Below are 18,961 nucleotides of genomic sequence, written 5' to 3'. Positions count from 1 at the left end.
GGAGGGGTATGGGGAGCACGACCACTTTGGAACTGGAGCAGAACTCTAGATCTCGAATATGGACCCTCAGACCAGGCCAGTCTCCAGTGTAGAGCCTGTTTTAGCATTCTCGGGGTTTACCCAGCTGCCTCAGTTCCTTAGTTCCCCCTTGGCCAGGAGGTGATCAGGTGATGCAGCACACTTTCCCTCGGGGCTCCCAGTCCCCTGGGTCATGCACATCTTTGGTGGCCATGGCGATCCCAGGGGTCCTGTGCCTACAAGGCAAGATGGCCCAAAAGCTCACACACCTACCACACCCTGTGTTTCACTGGGGCTACAGGGCAGGGGCAGGAGCCTGTCAGCTTCCCAGGGGTGAGACCTGACATTTTTGGGTGACACCTTACATTTTAGGGTGACCTGTTACATGACTTTTAGCTGCGGACAGAACATTACAGCAGGACAGCAGGGGAAGCTGATGAGCTGCTCCTGCCTTTGAGGAGGTTATCCATGTGGACATGAATTGGCTCTGTCCCATGTGGATGGATTCACACTCCCACTCGCTGGGCTGACCCCACACCACCGCAGCTCCCCGAGCCCCTCAGTGATGCCTCCTTGCCTGCCCCTGTGCTTGTCCCTCTCTCCCCCAGCAGTTTCCCTGCTCCCACCAGGCTGCAGCGTCCCCACGATGCCCATATCCAATCCACCGGAGATGTGCAGCACTCTGTGCGTGCAGTGTCTGCGCTGCTGTGCCACCCCCAGGCTCTTGCATTGCTGCTCCTTCCATACTGCTGGTTTTGCAGTGCCACCCACTGGCAGAGGCTCTCCAGAAATCCTCCTCTGCAGCTTTCCTCTGCCACAGGTGATGCTCCAAAGATGAAATATTAGAAGTATAGCTCTGCTGGGTGTAATTCACAGATTATTGTCCCATGGGTGCTGGTCCTGGACATCTGGAAATCTTCTGACATCCTTTCCTGCATATCTCAGTGTATGCTGAGCCCAAGCTGCAAGGTCACTCTGTGGGCAGAGTCCCAGGTCTCAGCTCAGGCTGATTATGTTTTAGGCAACTCATCCTGTCTCACCCCAAAGGGCCATCCAGCCCCGAGTCCTGCCTGCAGCGTGGTGGGGCAGGCAGGGGCAAGGGGGTTCCCCTCTCTGCTTGCTGGGTCTGCCAGATTGGTTTATGGAAGTTCTGCATTCTTGTTGCCCTGTGCAGGATAAAACACAAACCCCTGGCTGATAGCAAAACCCATGCTGTGCAGGAGGGAGCATGAATTCCAGCTGGGAGTGTGCGCCCAGAGATGCAGGCTTGGGAACTTGTGGGAGAGGATTCTTTGGGGCCACTTCATTTAACAACTGCCAGGTCTCCCTGAATTTTCCTTGTCCCTGTCTGACCCCATTTACAGACTTGTCTACATTCCCAGCCAAGAAACAGGAGGAGAGGCAGCAAAGGGACAGAGCAGTGCAGTTCTCAGGGTTTGAGCGTGGTGACTGCCACATGCAGGGGCTGCTGCCAGCCTGGTACCCCATGGGGCAGCCAGAACCAGCCCCTGCCCAGCTGTGATTGCCATGTCCATGCAGCAGCAGTGCACATGGATTGTCAGGAGCTTTCTCCCCAGCCTCCCAGCAGGCAGGGAGTGCTTGTTTTAAATAAAGCCTGACAAACGGCATCTTGGGGGCGTCAAGTCCTGGAGCAGTGTCTTCCGAAAAGTATGAAAAGGCGCTGGAGGGGAGCCTGGCACAGCCTCCCAGATGACAGTAATTAAAGGCTTTTGCACTCAGGCACTGGGAGCTGCGCCTCTTGCAAATTGGCCTTGATTGAAGAGGAAGAGAATGATTAGGCTGAAGGGGAGTGATGGGGGTGGCAGGCGAAGAAAACACGGAGGTAAGTCTCAATTTGTCTTCTGATTTTTTTTCCCTCTTCCTCTCTCCCAAACAGTGTGTGGGTGGGTGGAGGGAGCAGTGCTCCAGCTCCACACAGCCTGGGCTGGCTCTGCCTGAGTGCTCCGGAGAGGTTAAGCTGGAAAGGAGCAGCTCTGTTCTGCTCCTGCCCATACAGCCCCAGAACATCACCCAGTGCTTCCTGCAGCAGGCGCTGTTCTGGCAAGCTCTCCCAGCTGGACGGCACCAGCGTCACCCATCCTTTTGCAGGGCTGGCAAAGCAGTTAACCCCTGACCTGTGTTATGTTACAGCCATTGCTCCCAGTAAGGGCTGTACCACCATACTCCCGACAAAGTCCAGGGGTTACAGATCTTGCCCCTATTTTAATTATAAAGAGGATATTGATAGATTCAGGTTTTGCCATGATATGTATTTTAGACCCTTGGCTTTTATTAAGTTATCTGAATATATTTAGGTTCAGTGCTAAGCCCTGCATCAGCATGAGAGGTTCCTGAAGGGTAGGCAATGGCATTACAGAAATATGCTCCCTTCCCTTCCTGAAGCTGTGTCCCTTCCCAGACCCACAGTCACTGAAGATATCCCAGCTCTGGCTGGAGTTCTCCAGGGAGCAGTTTGTGTTGAAGTACTTGGGGAAGTTACTGTGCTGTGAGCACGGATGCTCCAAAGCCAACCAGATGCTTCCCCATGCAAGGCCAAGGAACTGGTCCAGAATTCAACCAAGAGCCTTTGGCCTCCAAGTCCAGGCCATTAACAGTCAGGTAAAGCAACTTAGCTCAGGCTATGTCAGGACAGAATATCTCTTTTGTCCATCTGTGAAGGGAAGGTAAACAAAGGGTTGATTGAATGTAACTGTAAAAACTCTGACAGTGAGTTTTTGATCAGTCAGCCTTGCTCAAAGAAGCTGCCGGCCCAGTCTGCAAATGGATCCTCCTGTTTAGGTCCAGTCCTGCAACTGCCAAGCCCAATGGCCAGACTCCTTGTGGGAAGATGGGGAAGCAGGCCCATGGCTCTGCATTTGGTGCTTGGTTAATATTTGGATGAGCTAAGTGGTGAGCTGAGTCTAGTGCAGTAATTACGTTTGTTATAGGGCAATAACTCTGCAGGGTTACCATGAAATTTGACACAACTTATGTGAAATTCAGGCTGATGCAGTGGCAGAGCAGCAAACCTTTGGCAGGAAAACACCCTGTTGTGCTGGGGCAAACCTTGAATCACAAAGGTGATGTGATTGAAGAAAGGACAGATAAAGGTGCTTTACCTGCTGGCTCAGGTGAGGTGTGATGCCCAACTGCCTCTGCATGCTCTTCCACAGCCCATTCCCAGTCCCCGCAGCAGCACTCAGCCACCCTCAATCCTCCCTGGCCTTTCAGAGGGGAAGCTGCTTGCTGAAGGGAGCAGGGCAAGTGAAAGAGGCACAAACAAACAATCCACTCCAGCTCCTTCAGCAGCAGAGGCGGTTCCTGCGTGAGCAGGGCTCGCAGCACTGTTTCACTCAGCACAGCAGTGTCTGTGTAGCCAGACCCCAGCACAGCAGGCTTTGTGCTCTTGAGGTCCACTCAAAAATATACTCAAAGCCCACAGATGATCCCTGAGCTTTGCATCAGGCCTCAAATACTCTGCTAAATGCTTGCAAAACAGCTCGCATGGCCACACTTGGGAGCGTCACAGGTGTGAGCAGCTGTGAACTACCAGAGGAGCACCTGATGTTGGGGGATGACAACACCCCAGTTCCACGCAGCCAAGTGGGATCACACTGGCATTGAGGGGGATCAGTGGCACCACGTTCGAGTGGGGCTGGATGCTCCTCTGGGCAGGGTGTGCTGCTCGTGGTGGTCGCACCAGGTTGCTGCAGGATCATATCCCAGACTGGTTTTCCTTCAGAAGGTGGAGAAGAAGAGAGCACACTTTCTCCTCCAAACCAGAAGTAAAGCTGGATTCTCTTTCCCCCCCAAAACACCCAGGTTTGGTCCCTACCCTGCTTTGCATTAACAAGGGAGCAACAGCATCTTGCAGCTCCTTCCTATCATCCCCATTTAAACCATCCTGGATCCCAGTTTCCAACAGGCTCACCAGTGGGTTCATTTGATTTTGTCCCAGAAAAAAAAAAAAAACAAACCCCTCCAGAAAATAATTTTTTCATTTCCACATGCTCCCTCACAGCTGCCTGCAAGCCCTGTGCTGTGCTTGGCTACAAGAAGTTCCCTGGGGCTCACAGGGTTGGGCTGCAGAGGGCGGAAAGCAGGGTCTTTAACCCCCCCAGTGCAAAAGGCACCTTTGTGGCCCTGCTGCTCCTCTCTGCAGGTTATGCACTGGTGTGACTCGACAGCAGATGACAGAGGTTAGGACAAGGCCTGGGACGGCTGGGATGCTGTTGCCATGGAAATCACCCGGTGTCTGGAATATCAAGAACAAGAGCAACTCAAAAAGTAATGATCTGTCACATCGATTAAGGGGAAGTTGGAGGGATTTTGTTTGGGGAAAACCTCATGCTCCAAGTAATATCAATCCATATGCCACATCTCCCTGTTTGCCTTTCCCTGAAGGGCTCTGTCAACAGGAAATAATCTGATTTGTTTTGACTGGGGGTTTCTCCAGGGAGCACTGACACGGTGCCTGCCCATCAGCTGCGCTGCACAGCTCTGCCATCCTGCGATGAAAGGCACCAAGTCAATGCAATATTCATTCACTTCCTCTTCCCTCCTTCATTCATTTCTTCTTCCATTCATCTGCTTCATTCACATTTCCCCGGCACTTTAATGAGCAGTGCTTAGCCCCTGCAGCCTGCAGAGCCTTCCCCCGGTGCTCTGTGCTGCAGATGGCTGGCTGCAGGCTTAGTGATGCTGCAGGGCACAGCTCGGGGTGGCTGGAACGGGGGGTGTGTTGTGCCCAGCTGGCACTTGGATCTCTAAACCCCCCACAATACCCCCTGGGCTGTGCTGCTCCATCTTTCACGTCTTGGTGATTTCTCTTTGTTGTGATTTCCATCTCACCCAGCTCCTGTCCTCTCCGTGGGAGCCATTGTGGCACCAATATCCATGCCCATGGCAGCCCTCCTGGGGACAGGGGGTGGCTTGGGGGCAGGTGGCATGGCTGAGGAAGCAGAAGGGAGCTGAGCAGGGAATGGGCATTGCTGGAGCACTGGTGCCAAGTACTTGGTGCTGGGCCAGAGCCACAAGCACAAACATCCTTGGGGCTGAGTCACTGCCCACCTGCTCCTGCCACGCTGCTGCCTTTGTGGCACTTGAGGAGCATGGGGTGACTTTGTCTCTGCCCCGTGTCCTGCTCTCAGAGACCAATTCTTCAGAGGCAGGTGGGTGATAGCCCATTCATGAGCTCCAGGCTTGGGCCAGGGCAGCAGAGCTGTGGGCCAGCAGATACAGGGCAGGCAGCCAGACCCCTGGTGTGAGCCACTTGGGCAACAAGAGGTCACAGCTACATGCAGAAGCAGGAACAGGGGGCACCTGTACCAGGCACAGGCAAGCTCCTGGTTTTAGGAATTTTCCTCAGATAAGCATGGCTCAACCTTCCTGTTGGGTTGAGATCCAAGTGCCAATCTTGGGCACTCACAGGGTGTAGATGGGGGGAACAAGCACATCTGTACCTCAGTGCTCTTTTTTAACCACTCCAGAACAAGTTTGTATTTTTCCCCCACTGATATGCAAACATTTCTCTTGAAGAAAAGAAAATGCCTGGATATCGGCTGGGTAGAAATCCAAGAAAGATTAAAAGACGAAAACCAATTTTCCTATTCATGATCTCAGCAGTGAAGAACGACCCCTTCCTCCCCCAGCGTCAACCCCCTCTTGCTGGGAGTGAGGGTGAGCTGTGCTCCATCGCTCTCCAAACAGCCAAGTGCATTTCTGAAATGCAGGAAGCAAACAGAAAACATCCATTCTCTGTATAATAGAGAAAGCTTTCTCTTTTGTTCCCTGCTTTTTATCAAGTATCTGCTGCCATTATTGTTACTCACTGGGTTATTACCTCCGAGTGGCTACTTCCACCAGCACAAGCTGGTTTATTGTCTGCTCAGAGCAATTATGGATTGGGATAATTCCTGCCATGCTGTTTCATTGTGGAAGGATCCGCTGTGTTCCGTGGCCAAGGTAACTTGAGGTGATTTGTGCTGCTGAGTTACCCATCAAGTTAATTAGGAGTGGGTGGCTGGTGCCTCACTGTGTGCTGGGACAGAAGGAGTGGCAGAGGCTGAACCCAGGCATCTTCTCAGTATTCAAAGGAAAGTTGTTTAGTGGAGCAGACACCAGGTTAGGTTTTTCCCTCGGACTAATTCATCTTTATTTACTGGTTGACAAAGTGTTGGCCAATGCATCCTCCCTCCAAGGGTGTGGGACCCCATTGCTCTGTGTGTGGGGAGCACAGGAGTGTCCCTGCAGGAAGACTTGCAGTCTGGTGGATGACACTCACTGTCTGGCTCAGTGCTCATCTAGGAGGTCATTCATTTCCTCATCCTGTACTGCAAAGACAAGAGGAGGAAAGTTCCTTGGTCTGGGCAGGATTTCCCCTTAGGAACTGCCTCACCTGGCTGGTTGGAGAGGAGAAATAAAATGAAAATGCTTCTCTGAAGTCTGCAATCAAGACCCTGTCCTGATCTCTGTGGAGATCAGAGCCCCAGTGCTGTCGTGCTGCCTCTTTGAACTGGGGGGAGTTTCACCCCAGGCAGGAACACCTGGATTCGTGGCAGAGGGCTCAGCCTGCAGGTTGCAAAAGTACCTGGTTATTTTCATTCCTTTGATACTTGATCTGCTATCGAAACAACTTATTTCTTTCTCTTTTACTTCCTAGGAATCCCAGCAAACTTGCCACGGGCAAGAACATTCATTGGTGAGGCACTGCCAACCCCCCCGAGCTGTCCATACACAAAGGGGTCGGGTCATCCCTCGTGCAGCCCCCCAGCTGCAGCAGGGCTCGGCACAGGGTTTCTGCTGAAGATGTGAGGGTTTGGTCCTGCAGGAGCAGCTGCGTGGGTTTTGCAATGCAGATACTCAGGTTGGTAACAATGTGTTTATACATTCACTGTGCAATAAATAAACACAAAAGTGTGACACTTTTAAGCCCTTGCTAAGGCAGTGACAAACGTGTTTTTCCCACAGTTAGTAACCTGTAGATTAGGAAGCCATGGTTTTTATTTATTTTTAATAGCACACCATGAGGACAGATTAGCACAAAACTATAATGCCATCACATGGTCTCCAAATCCTCTGTGCTAAGACCCCATCCAGGTTCAGCACAAGCAGCACTGAGCTTTTCTAAGGAGGTTTGATGGTAAGAAGTGCTTTTCTTGCTGGCTTAGGAACACTAACGAGCAGGGTTGTATTTCTAGAGTTGTATGTGTGCAGAGAACATTTTGAAATTACATTGTTCAATTATTTACCCCACTTTTAAGCTTGGACTTCAGAAATCTCTTGGTGTCTGGACTGCACCTGACACAGAGCAGTCCTGCTGGATCCTCTTACCAGAGCTCTCCAGAGCTTACCAGAGGGTTTGATGCTCAGCTCATACCCTGGGCCAGGTCAACATTTGCCCATTTCCCAGTATTTTCTTGAGCAGAGCATGGCTTCATACTTGCTTTGCTATTCAATCCTGGCCCATCTGAATTCTCAGATATCCCTTCTGAAAGAAATTGATGGTTCAAACTGATCAGAATGGACACAAAGATTTCACTCCTTTCCTACCACAGGTTGGACCTTAGGAAATGTCATTTGGGAGCCAGGACACAGTAGAAAGCCACCTCCCTGCTGCTCCTCTGCTCTGCCTCTGGCTGACTAGAGTCTCTAAGGGTCTGGAAGTCTGTCCTGAAGTTTCAAAACAATCCTCCTTGTGTTCTCCCTTATCGGTCTGAGTTCCCAGAGCCACGGGACATGGTGTGTGGCCCTCAGCATCTGGGGACCTGGAGGACAGCTCTGCCTTGCCTCATGAGGGGGCAGAGAGCAGGCAGGACTGAGGTTCTGCTGCTGTCCCTGCTGCCTCCTTTTCCCATCAGCCATGGGAGACAAGCTCCCCTTTTCTGCTTAAAGAATTGCCTGGATCAAGGTTTCACAGCTTCTCTGACCATTCCAGAGTGCACTAAGGTAGGACTGATTTTCTCCATGGGTAATGCAGTGCCTCAGTGGATCACGAGATTCCAGGATGACTTGGGAGACACATGGAAGCCAACATCCACCTGCCAGCTGTGGCTGGGCTCCCTCTGTTTTGAGGCAGTTATGTCTCAGGTCCAGACAGGCACCCAGCAGTGGCATCTTGGCAGGGAACTTGAGGTCTCCACCAGATGGAAGATAGTGGAGGTCTCCAGAGACTTTTCCTACATAAGGTTGTTGTCTTACATCTCTTTGCCCTCATATTTTTGGCTCCTGGCCTGCCCACTCAGCTTCTTTGTCTTGCCCCCAGCTGCTGAAGCAGCCCCAGGGCTGGGCACGCTGCCTGCAGGTACCTCCTGAGTGCCCATCTGTATTCATGGAAGTAATCCTATCAGGATCTGATGGCATTTGTAAATATTTGCATTTTGTGAGGAAATACCCTGTTTAAACATAGGTTGATATTAATTCCATCTTCTTCGCGTTCCCCCACATCCTTGAGCTCCGTTCACCAGCCCTGGCCCCTGAGACAGCTCTGCTGAAAGCAAATATGTCAGTCTGCACTGCACAGGGAATATTTTAAGGCTCTGAAAACAAAGTTTCTTATAGCAAAGCTGCCAAAAGTGTAACCACTGCCATGCTAAAATATCCTCTGCCTCCTACATTTGTAACGTGGGAGTCTTTTATATCCTCTTTACTGTTGCTGAACCATACATTTGTATTGGCAGCAGATGTATATAGACTGGGACCTATTTCAGTGTCATGCAAAAGAGCTCTTAGGTTAAAAGATACATTACAGCTTACTGGAAAGCTTGAAATTAACTGCATGATGATGCCACACAAAGATAAGGAACCAGCAATTTTATTGAATTATGATTTTATCCATATGGGCTGAAGGTTTGAACTGTGTTAACATCTCCAAAGGCCTCCATTTGCCAAATTAACTATTGAGGTTTTGGGCAACTAGTTGGAGACAGGGAAAAAAAGACCTGATTTAACTGTTTCCAGACAGAAAAGCACTGCCCCCTTCAACACTGTACAGGAGTAACCCAAAAAGAAGGCAGCCAAACACAGCCCCTGCTCCAGCCCTGGCTGGACAGTGTGAGGGATGCAGGGAGGGTACAAACTTCTTTGGTTCTCAGGCACAGCGGCAGGAAAGACTCAGTTGGTCCCTATGAAGCTCTGCTGTGGTGATTATTAATAGTAAACCCATAAATGTCAGTACTTCACTGGTCAAATTCCTCTGCAGTGCTAACAGACCTCTATAGATTTAAGCAGCAGAGCCAAAGGTGTACTCGGACAGCCCAGGATTTCCTTGGGTATCTGGCAGTGGCAGGAAAAGGGTTAATGATGGGAAAACACACACAGGTTTAGAGGAAGGATGGAGGACTTTTTTCTTAATATATGTTATTTGCTTCACATCTTAGTTCTTGGCACAGTGTCCCCCGCCTCTAATCACACCCTATAACTGCAGTTTAAATCAAAACCCACAAGGCTGGACCAGTTGGATCCAGTTTCTATTAAGCCATTTGAGCTGTGACTGAGCAGACTTGCTGTCACCAAGCCAGTCCCCTGCCTGTGCCTCCACATAATGAGGCTCCCGTGGCAGCCGCTGCTCCCCGCTCAGTGCAGGGGAATCCAGGAAATCCCGGATCGGGATACATCCCCCTGCACCGGCCCTCTCCTCCCCACGTAGCCAGGTGGTGAAGGATGGCCCAGCATGGGAAGAGGCTCTTGCCAGGCTGTGGAGCACACCTGAAAAACTTTGGCCATTTCACAGGTTCACAAGAAAAAAAAAAAAAAAGAAAAAAAGAAAATTCCCAAGTTAAAGCAAAATCCCGTTTTTGTCCTTCCCTGTAATTTGTTGGATCATTGACCCCCTGAAGACCCTGGATGGTGGTTTTGCTGAGAAGGGCACTACCCAGCCACAAGCAGGTGTGCAGCTGCAAAGGATGAGATCCCACCTTCTCCATGGGGCATCCCTTCTCCAACAGGCCATGGGTTGGAGCCACAGCTGATAAAATTGCCTGGGACCCGTTTTGCTCTCTGCTGGTGTCAGTGGGGGAGCTGGTCTCCTGATTTTACAGACCTCAAAAGAAGTCTACAAAAACACCATTTGTTCCCTAGCCTGGCACACCCACTGATGCACACGAGGATAGGCAGGAAACAGTCCCAGACACAATCCCAGCCACCTCTGCCCTGCCCATGGCTGCTCCTGGGACCTCTGGAACACAGGGCAGAAGGATGGAGGGAAGCAATGTCTTGGCATCACTGGGATCTGGTTTAACTCCTTTTTGCAGCCATTTTGAATGCTGAATGAAGGAGGAAAAATAGCATGAGCCATAAAAATCCAAGCCAGTCTCTGATGTCAGATGTGTTTGAAAGTGGAATTGCTTCTGTGAAAGGGAAGGAGTGTATTTACTAGCACTTCCTGCTTTCTAAACCAGTCTTTTAAAAAGCACTGGTTTGGGTGGGAAGTTTGTTTGGGTGAAATTATTGAGGAGGGAATTGAAATTATTAATGGGATTCTTTTTTCTTTCCCTTCATATGTCACTGAACTGCACAAGAGACCCGCAGACTCCAAACTGGGAATGCCTATTCCTGGACTCTGAGCTCCTGAGGTTGATTTTACCACTTCAATAATAAGGGGAAATTATGTGGATTGGTGGCAGAAGCAAGTTATATGGTGAGTGGAGAGGAATACATCTCCAGAGCCACGTTACTGCTTCAGACAAGGCTGCAGCAGGCGACGGCGCCCGGCTCTCCCGGCACAGACGGCTACAATGAATGACCCAAGAGGCCCTGGTAAAAATTAATTGAGTTAATTAATTGAGCATCTGTGGCATGGCTATTTTCTCTGCATGCCCTGGCTCTTAGTCCTCATTTCTGAGGGGAGAAAGTGTCATTGAACCAATTTATTGGCAGTGCTGGTTCTCTGAGGCAGAGGTTGTTACCCTTGGTGTCCCATTGGCTCTGAGATACTCATTGCAGGTGCCTGAGCCTCAGCTGGGACTGGGCACTGTTTGACCTTGTGGCAAGGTTTTCTATCTGCAGAGAACAGGGAGAAGGAAATATTTTGGGGAGTTTCTATGCTAGTGTTCACAGAGGGATGGCATTGCATTCCCTCCAACTGCTGTGAGCCCAGGATGGGACATGGTGCTGAGGGCACCTGTGTGGGGGAGGGCAGGCTGGGTGCACAGCATGCCTCAAGATTCCTCAAAAATGATGTAAACCTAGTCCTTCCATTTCCTTTTGTTATGTGCAGCAGGTCAGGTCCTGCTCTGGAAGTCACTGAGTTGTGGATCAGCCACGTAGCTGATGGAAACGCTGCTGCTGGCCCGTGGAAGGGTTTTATTTTTCAGCCAACACATACAGGAAAGAATAAAGTGTTATTTTCTTAGCTATCACTTTTTGCAGCCCGTGTCAAGCTAACAATGGCTGGGTATTCCTCTGAGGTTGTAAAATAAGTTCATTCATGCTTTCCTTCTCTCTATTTGTTGTAAGAAAAATCTACTGAGTTTCTGTTTGCTTTCGAGGTGGAGCCCGTGGTATGGCACCAGCAGCCAAGCACTGCTCTGGTCAAACATGAGGGCGATGCCATTTGTGTTTCCTCAGCCACACGGGTACAGAGAGAGGGAAATGTCAGTGGGAGCCTCTTGTGGGCTCCTCCTCACCAAGCAGAGCCTCCCTCCCTCCCTGCTGCCTTTGCCGGAGCTCTGTCATTTCCATTATGGACCGTGCAGGGAGCAGTGGCCACTTCCCACTGAGTCAGAGCTGAATCACTGCCCCACACTGAGCACAAGGAGCCCCAGGGCTGCTGGAGATGCTGCTTTGGTGATGGTGGAAGCCAAGTCTGTATCAATGTGGGGATGGATGGGGGATATTGTCATTTGGCACATAGTGGTGGCCATGTTGATGTGTGGCATTGAGGTGCAGCAGAGGCCAGGGGAGGAGATGATAAAGTGACATGTGTGTCTGGAAAGAGAGGCAGCCAAAGATTCACCTGACTCCCTGAGAAGGGGCATGGTGGGGGAGTTTGGATGCTATCCCAAAACCTCCTGCTGGTGACAGGAGACTAGTGATGGCAATATTGCCAGCATGGCTGTGGGACAAGGACAGCAGCACTGCAAATAGCTTTACCTGCCAGGAGCAAAATGCTTTAGGAAGTATAGCCAGGCATTTGGCAAACCTTGCAGGATTTTCAGGGAAAAGTGTGGTTGAATATGTGGCCATCCTGGAGAGCCCCAGGGACAGCAGTTGTGTATCTACAGCTGCAGGAAGAGGTGGGCACACACTGACACAAGACCAGGCCCAGTTACAGTCCAAATGTCAGAGCTCACTAGCAACCACTGAAATCCTGGTGGCCAGACATAGCTGAAAAGCAGATCTCACCAAAAATTAGGTGAACTCACAGGCAGTTGGACTTTCCAGGTTTGAGGATATGCTTTATCTTGACTCATCCAGGCTTAACCCATGGGCACATCCCAGTTGCTTTGCTGACAGGCAAGTCCGGTTTGGCCTGGAGGGGCAGTCCAGAAGCAGGAATCACACCTGGGGAAGAGGAAGACACATGGGAGTGGTTGAGGAAGGAACAAGACATCCTCCTGTCATTTCAACAGGTTTGGGGCCTATTCTTTGGTGTGTTTCACTGGTCCAAAAGCAGAGCAGCCTCCTGTCCTGAATTCCTCCCCAGTTCTCCCATCGCAGCATGACCAGTATGAATGCCGGCAGCTAGAAGACTGGAATAGCAGCTACCATTGCTTAGGCCCCACTGATTTGTCCTGTGGTTTTTCCATGTCCTTTAATCTCCAGTAAATAATCCCTCACTTCCTTGTGGTCTTTCTAATTCCATGCTCTGTGCTGGTGCTTCCTGTAAACAGCAGAGCTGGTGGCCCATGCGTGGCCACCGCCGTGTAATTGAGGCTCTCCCCTGCCGTGCAAAGGGCATGTGACAGGGCTGTTTGTCAGGCTGGATGGGGCTGTGGCCACAGGCTAAATAATGGAAATACCAGATTCTCCCCTCCATCGAGCCAGGAGAAGTCAGGGCTGGCTCTGATGAGGCCATTGGATCATACTGGTGTAAAACCAGCACGTGTGAGAGCATCAGGTCCAGACACCAATGAATTGCACCATCTGGCCTCCAGAAATCATGATTAGGCCAGTGCTTGAAAGCAAAACTGGGCTAAATTACAGGCAATGAGGTCCCTCCTGGTGCTGGTGCTTGGTGCTTGGTGCTTGGTGCTTGGTCTTTGATGGAGGAGCCATGTCCCATGCAGAAGCTGTGACCAGACCTTGCTCAGCCCTTAATTGCCACATCTATGGTCTAAAATTTTGAGTGGAGTTCTAAAATAAAAGAGAAAGATTAAGGGTCCATGCTGAATGAAGGCTCTTCCTGATGCTGGTTGCCCCACAGGCTGGATCCTTTGCCACCAGAGGTAAGGTAAGAGGCCACCAGATCCTCCTTAGACAGCAAGGGAGGTTGAGAAGGCATTTTTCAGATCAAAATATCTTCAGTTGCTCTATGAGGGCAGGAGCTGTGACATTTGTGTATCAGATACCCATCCTCAAGCCTAAGAGCATTTATTTTCCCCAGTGAATTTGTGTTAAACTAATGGTGGATTACAGAGGGCTGTGACAGTGGGCTGCACGTTTTGGCTGGCACAGCTTTTCCTCCAGTATGAAATCTCCCCTCTCTGGGTTTCTGCTGACCAGCAGATCCCTCCACAGATACCTGAGCATTCAACAAACTATTTCTGCAGGGACTTCCCTGCTCCCAACGGATCTTGGGCTCTCACCTGTGCAGGGGCATCTGCACATATCTGGCTGGAAGATGACAGTGTGAGTCTGTTTCTGGAGGTCTTGGTGCAGTCAGATGGGTGCAATTCTGCCAGCCCTGCCAACATTTGCAACTTGCAACATCAATGCTGAGCTTTACGCATCCATAGGAGGGATCCTCCATTTACACGTGCTCCTTTCCAGGACAGCTGCTTCCAGAAATCTCCAGGTTTCAATTCATTGGCTATTTCAAGTTAGTCCCAATTTATTTCTTTTATTTTCATAAGCTCCCAGCAGCCAAGCCGTGTCAGCCAAGGGAATCCTGCTCAGTCTTTCAGCATTAACATCTCAATTATCAGAGCAATGCCTTCCTCCACAAGAGGATTGAACACTTGTGTTGGAACTCCTTGAAGTATTTTCAGAGCTGAAGCATAAGCAGGGACTCGTTTTGGAGTGGCATTGGAGGTGCTCAAAAAAGTGCCGTGAGATAAAGCCAGCCTCAATTCATGTCATTTGATGTCACTTAATGTCTGCTACCTTGTTTAGAATGGGACAGTCAACAGGAAATATGTAGCAGAGCTGAGATTTTCCTTTCCTTTCATGCTAATGACCCAGCTGTATCTCACCATGGTGCTTGTATCCCAGGGAACTGCATGGATCCTGCTGCTGGCTCGTGTGCTGAGTGCCCATCCTGCTCCTCAGACGCTGGTGTTGGCTCAGGAAGTTGGGAGGGCTGATGAGAGGCAGCAGGTGGTGAAGTTTGAGTTTCTGGCTGCTCACCCAGCTCCAGAATGACTGAATGTTGTCAGGAGCAATTCCAGAGCATCCCACGGAGATCAGATGGGGAACATAATTTCCTTGCCCCTTGGAGGACTGGGAATTGGTGGCTTTTTTCATTACCCCCTTTCCCTTGTGAGGTAGATGCCACATTGCCACCAGACTGGGCTCTTTTGGCTGGAACAGCCTTATGCAAAACTAGACTAAAGAAAAACCCCTACGAGCTGTTTGATGGCTCACTGAGCCCTCCCAGAAGTGTCACAGGTGGGGATGAAACTCCCCCATTCTGTCTGCATTTCTGCCTGTGCTCCTGGATCTCCCCGGCCTCAGGCTGACCATGAGCCTCCCCCACTCCATTTGTTCTGACAATGGGGATGTGAGAAGCCTCGAGAGGAACAGAAAGGCTTTGCCCAGGCAGCAGTAGGAGCCCTTCAAACCTGCAGCCAATAATCGTTGCCTGGAGGTGGTCCCTTTGGCTCCAGGCACTGCTGAATTTGCTGGTGGAGAAAACCACTGCTTTGGATCAAACCACTGTTAAAGGAGACTTCACAAAAGTGAATAGCTCGTGGTCAAGAAGAGCTGCCAGACTCCTGCTTTCTCAGTAACTAATAAAAGTGCTTTTTAACACAATTAATGTGATGTCTTGCTAAAGACCGAGGGAAATTGGAATTGAGACATTTGTATTTTGACAGACCTTGTGGAAAACTTCTGTTCAGACTGGTAGGAATGAAACCAATAAATTTCTGAAGAAACTTTCTGAATTCAGCCTTCAAGATAATAGATAGGCTGTTCTGACTGTGGATAAATAAACTCTGTTTTTATAAGCGCCTAAAGACCTTCGGGATGACGAAGTGGAACATACTTCAAGTCTCCAAAGATGGGAAGTGGCTTCTGAGTCAAATGCCCTCCTGTGCCAGGGCTCGTATTTTAGACTGAGATCACTCTTTTGTGACTTGTTGACAGGTTTTTTGTTGTACTTTGAAAAAAAAAAAAAAAAGGAAAATGTCCCAGGCTGGAAATAGCAGCGAAACATTCCCCAACTGGCCAACCTGTTCTTCAAGAAAACTTCCCAGGGAACATAAAGCTCCAGCTGCAGCCCCAAAAACACTGACTAAGAAATGGCCCCTTAAGTAATGAGTACAGTGAAAAAAACCTATTCTGGGTTACCACAGCCCCTGCCTGAGCATTGCTCATCTCTTATCTTGTGGTGCAGATGATCACCTGCAGAAAGAAGATTTGGTTCCCACCAGGAAATGCTTAGAGGGTGGACTCTGAACGTGGGAAACTTAACTCACTCCTTTTTTCCTTCCCCCTCCCATGAAGAACAGCCCTCCTTGCAATTCCTGCCCTCCCTGGCAGCCATCCCAAAAACAGGTGGTGAAAAGGCTGGGTCAGAGCTCATGACATTCTGGAAAATCAGGGCAGATCTCTGCATTTGTGCAAGGCCAGGGCTTAACTCTGCAAGTGAAATCAAAAGAGATGCAAGAGGGGGGCATGGGTGATGAGCAATGCTGGAGCCTTGGCACTAAGCTTTGTTTGCTTTGTCCTCCTGTGTATCCACCTGCTGATGGGGGCTGTTGGATGTGCTGGCCAGCAGGATATGCTTTATTTGAACCAAACATTAAGTCAGTGGCGGAGGAAAAAAGAGACGTCACATATACAGGGTGGAGCCCAAGCCAAGCTGATGGGCTCCAAATGGATTCCTGCTGCGGCACGAGGCTGAAGGATGGTCCTGACACAAGGGTGGGACATGGGGTCTCAGGATCAAACACCAGTGCAATGGCCAAGGGGCTGAGGCTCAGAGGAGAGGCACCAGCACATTCCAAGAGCTGGCTCAAGGAACTCTGTTTCTCCGGCTTCTCAGAGAGAAAATGAAGGGAGAGCAGGTCAGGGCTTCTGATCTACAAAGGTGATGGAAATAGGGGAGTAACGGGATTTAGGAGGCAAAGTCTTATCAGGTGGTGGGAAATGGGCACCAAATGAATCCAACCTGTGATAAAGGCTCTATTATTTAAAAATCATTGCCCAGGGAAGTAACATAGCAGAGCTTATGCTGATTCTCTTCTGAGAATATTTTGATCATGACTGGTCCCTCCCCACCAAAGCAGATGCCCTGTTTCATGTGGAAATGAATTAGGGTCTGAGTTGCCCTAGGGATGAGCAGCAACCCACCCTGCCTTGGGGCCTGGATTAGGGAAAGGCAGGTTGTCCTTGCCAAGGAGCCGAGAGGGATCAGCGAAGGCTTTCAAGAAGATGCTGAGGCTTTGACTCATGTGCAGAAGAGTTCCCGGGAGCAGCCAGACGCGGCAGCATCCCTGCGGGTCGGCACTGGGCTGGTGCCCAGGTGCTCTTTAGCTCCCCTGGCCTCTGGCTGCTGGGGGCGGGGTGGGCAGGGGGGGAGCTTTTCTCTAGCAGGGGAAAAATCAATCCGCTTTCATTTCAGCAGCTCACACTCGGGCTGGCTGCAAGAAACGTGTGCTCTGCCGCCAGAGACACCGCAGTTGCTACAGCAACTGCAGAGGACGGAGACACCCTCCCTCTGCCACCCTCCACTCCCCCAAAATAAGGCAGAGCAGGGAAAGTGGTGGTGGGGAGGCAAAGGAACTGGTAGGGACGACCCTCGGCAGCCACGGCTGCTCCACGCTCTGCTCCCACCCACGAGCGGTGCTCGGACACCGCTCTGTTCCCATCAGCGCTGACAAGCGCTTGGTTTCCAGGTCATCAAGATTCCATTCAGCAGATCTGCAACCCGGGACGGCCTGGCAGAGCACGAACCCAGCCCAGCCAGGCCAGCCCACGCACCCGCATGCGGCGGGACGGGGATGTGATGCCGGGGATGTGATGCCGGGGATGTGATGCTGGGCATGCTGCGGGGAGCGCCTCAGCGAAGGGGGGGCAAGGGGAGGATAAAACCGAGCGGTGCTGCCATCTCATTACTATTTAAATCGGGCTCCGCGTGGTTCCCAGCACTGTGCCATCCTGCCTCCATAAAAGCTCATGGTTTCCCCTGGTGCTGCTCTCTTAAATATTTAATGACAGGAGGAAGAGCTGCTTTAAGAAACACTTCAGTACTTCCATCTGAACAGAAGGTTATTTCAGGTGGCCAGAGCAGGCAAGAAAAACCTTTAGCTGTTAATTTTTCAGGATTCTGCAGCTATTGAAGGGGTGGCAGCACGATGACGCAGACTAGGGGGAAAAAGAGAGATCTACATGTCTGGAGAGAGTAAGGACTCCTGAGGTCTGTCCTGCATCCTCTTCCTAACTACATGTCAGTGTGGCTTGATGCCTTATACTGAAACACTTGAATGAGGTTACAGCTTTGGAGCTTTAGTGGAAAATGCTTGAAGTTCACCTGCCTCCAGATCTTGGCTGTGCACTCTGCCTTCCCCATCCCCTCTGGATGTATCAGGTTTGCTGAGTGCCAAGGATATTTGAAGGTGTCCACCTGCCAGAGACTTCCTAAGGACTTATTTGGGTTCATTAAGTGTTTGAAAAGCCTGGGTAAAATCACCGTGGAAGGAAATGTGTTTTAATGCGAGCTAAATCATAAATCAGGCCATTCTGATATGAGAGCGGAGGGCTGTGCTCCTGTTTTGCTGGCAGTCCTGTGTCCCAGTGCATCACTCCTGCGTGGACCAGCTCAGTTATTTTGGTACTCGGCTGTCAGGGGGTGGGATGGCAGCAGGGCTAATGGAAGTGTTGCCACAGCCCATATTATTTTCCTAATAAAGCCGATTTTGTCATAGGGAAGCAGCTGGTGTCAGGCTGAAATCGGTGCCCCTGAGCATCATTTCCAGAACAGGTTGGGCACAAGCACTATTTAAAGCAGGCAGACGTGCCAGGCACAGCCCCTGTGGTGGCCTGCACTGCACTGCTCCTTGGTGGGAACTGTGAACTCTGCCACCAAACCTCTTTGTTAATCCCTGTCCCTTCCCCTGCAGCCGTGCTGCAATCAGGTTTTCATTTGAATTATGCAAAAAGGACAGTGTCAGTGATTTCTCAGCACTGATTTTGTGGAAGGGCAGCTCAGTAATTTATGTCTTCAATATCCAAGGACAGCTTTTGTGGAACCTTCTGTTGCTCCCACCCAGGATAAGAAACAGCCTCCCAAGAGAGACAGGGTGGCTGCAGTGGGCCCCAAAAAGGTGCAGGGAGCACATCAACAGGTGTTTGCATTAGTGGTTTTGATGGGACAGGATTTCTTAATTAGCAAGACCTTCTGAAAAGATCCTGTTACAGAACCACGGCTAAAATCAATCAGCAGACGCAGCCAAGTGGATTTCTGCACATCTAAAGGCAGGAAAAGAAATAGCACAAGATCTGCTCGGTGCTGCAGAGGGGAGGATTTCAATGCTGCTGAGCAAAGCGTGTGTGCAGCATCTCTGCATCCCGGGAAAGGTGGGATAACCCAGTGGCTGGAGCAGGTAATGCATCCAAAAGA

At 50.5% G+C, this 18,961-nt stretch overlaps 1 long non-coding RNA gene across 2 annotated transcripts in view; it reads left to right on the top strand.

Moving 5' to 3' along the window:
- LOC138117354 (uncharacterized) overlaps nt 1-18,961 on the top strand; it is a 234,995-nt gene that overhangs the window by 213,695 nt on the left and 2,339 nt on the right. Inside the window, exons 9-15 of one of the 2 annotated variants that reach the window (XR_011154617.1) lie at nt 1,759-1,861; nt 4,181-4,305; nt 6,680-6,883; nt 7,575-10,773; nt 11,505-11,591; nt 12,433-12,587; nt 14,389-18,944. This is a non-coding gene — a long non-coding RNA (uncharacterized lncRNA). Of the gene's footprint in view, nt 1-1,758; nt 1,862-4,180; nt 4,306-6,679; nt 6,884-7,574; nt 10,774-11,504; nt 11,592-12,432; nt 18,945-18,961 lie in introns of both variants that reach the window. The other variant, XR_011154618.1, reaches the window with a different exon arrangement.

This window comes from Aphelocoma coerulescens, chromosome 12 (assembly GCF_041296385.1).
Source record: "Aphelocoma coerulescens isolate FSJ_1873_10779 chromosome 12, UR_Acoe_1.0, whole genome shotgun sequence".
Taxonomy (NCBI): domain Eukaryota; kingdom Metazoa; phylum Chordata; class Aves; order Passeriformes; family Corvidae; genus Aphelocoma; species Aphelocoma coerulescens.
This window is presented reverse-complemented; position numbering and strand designations above follow the sequence as displayed.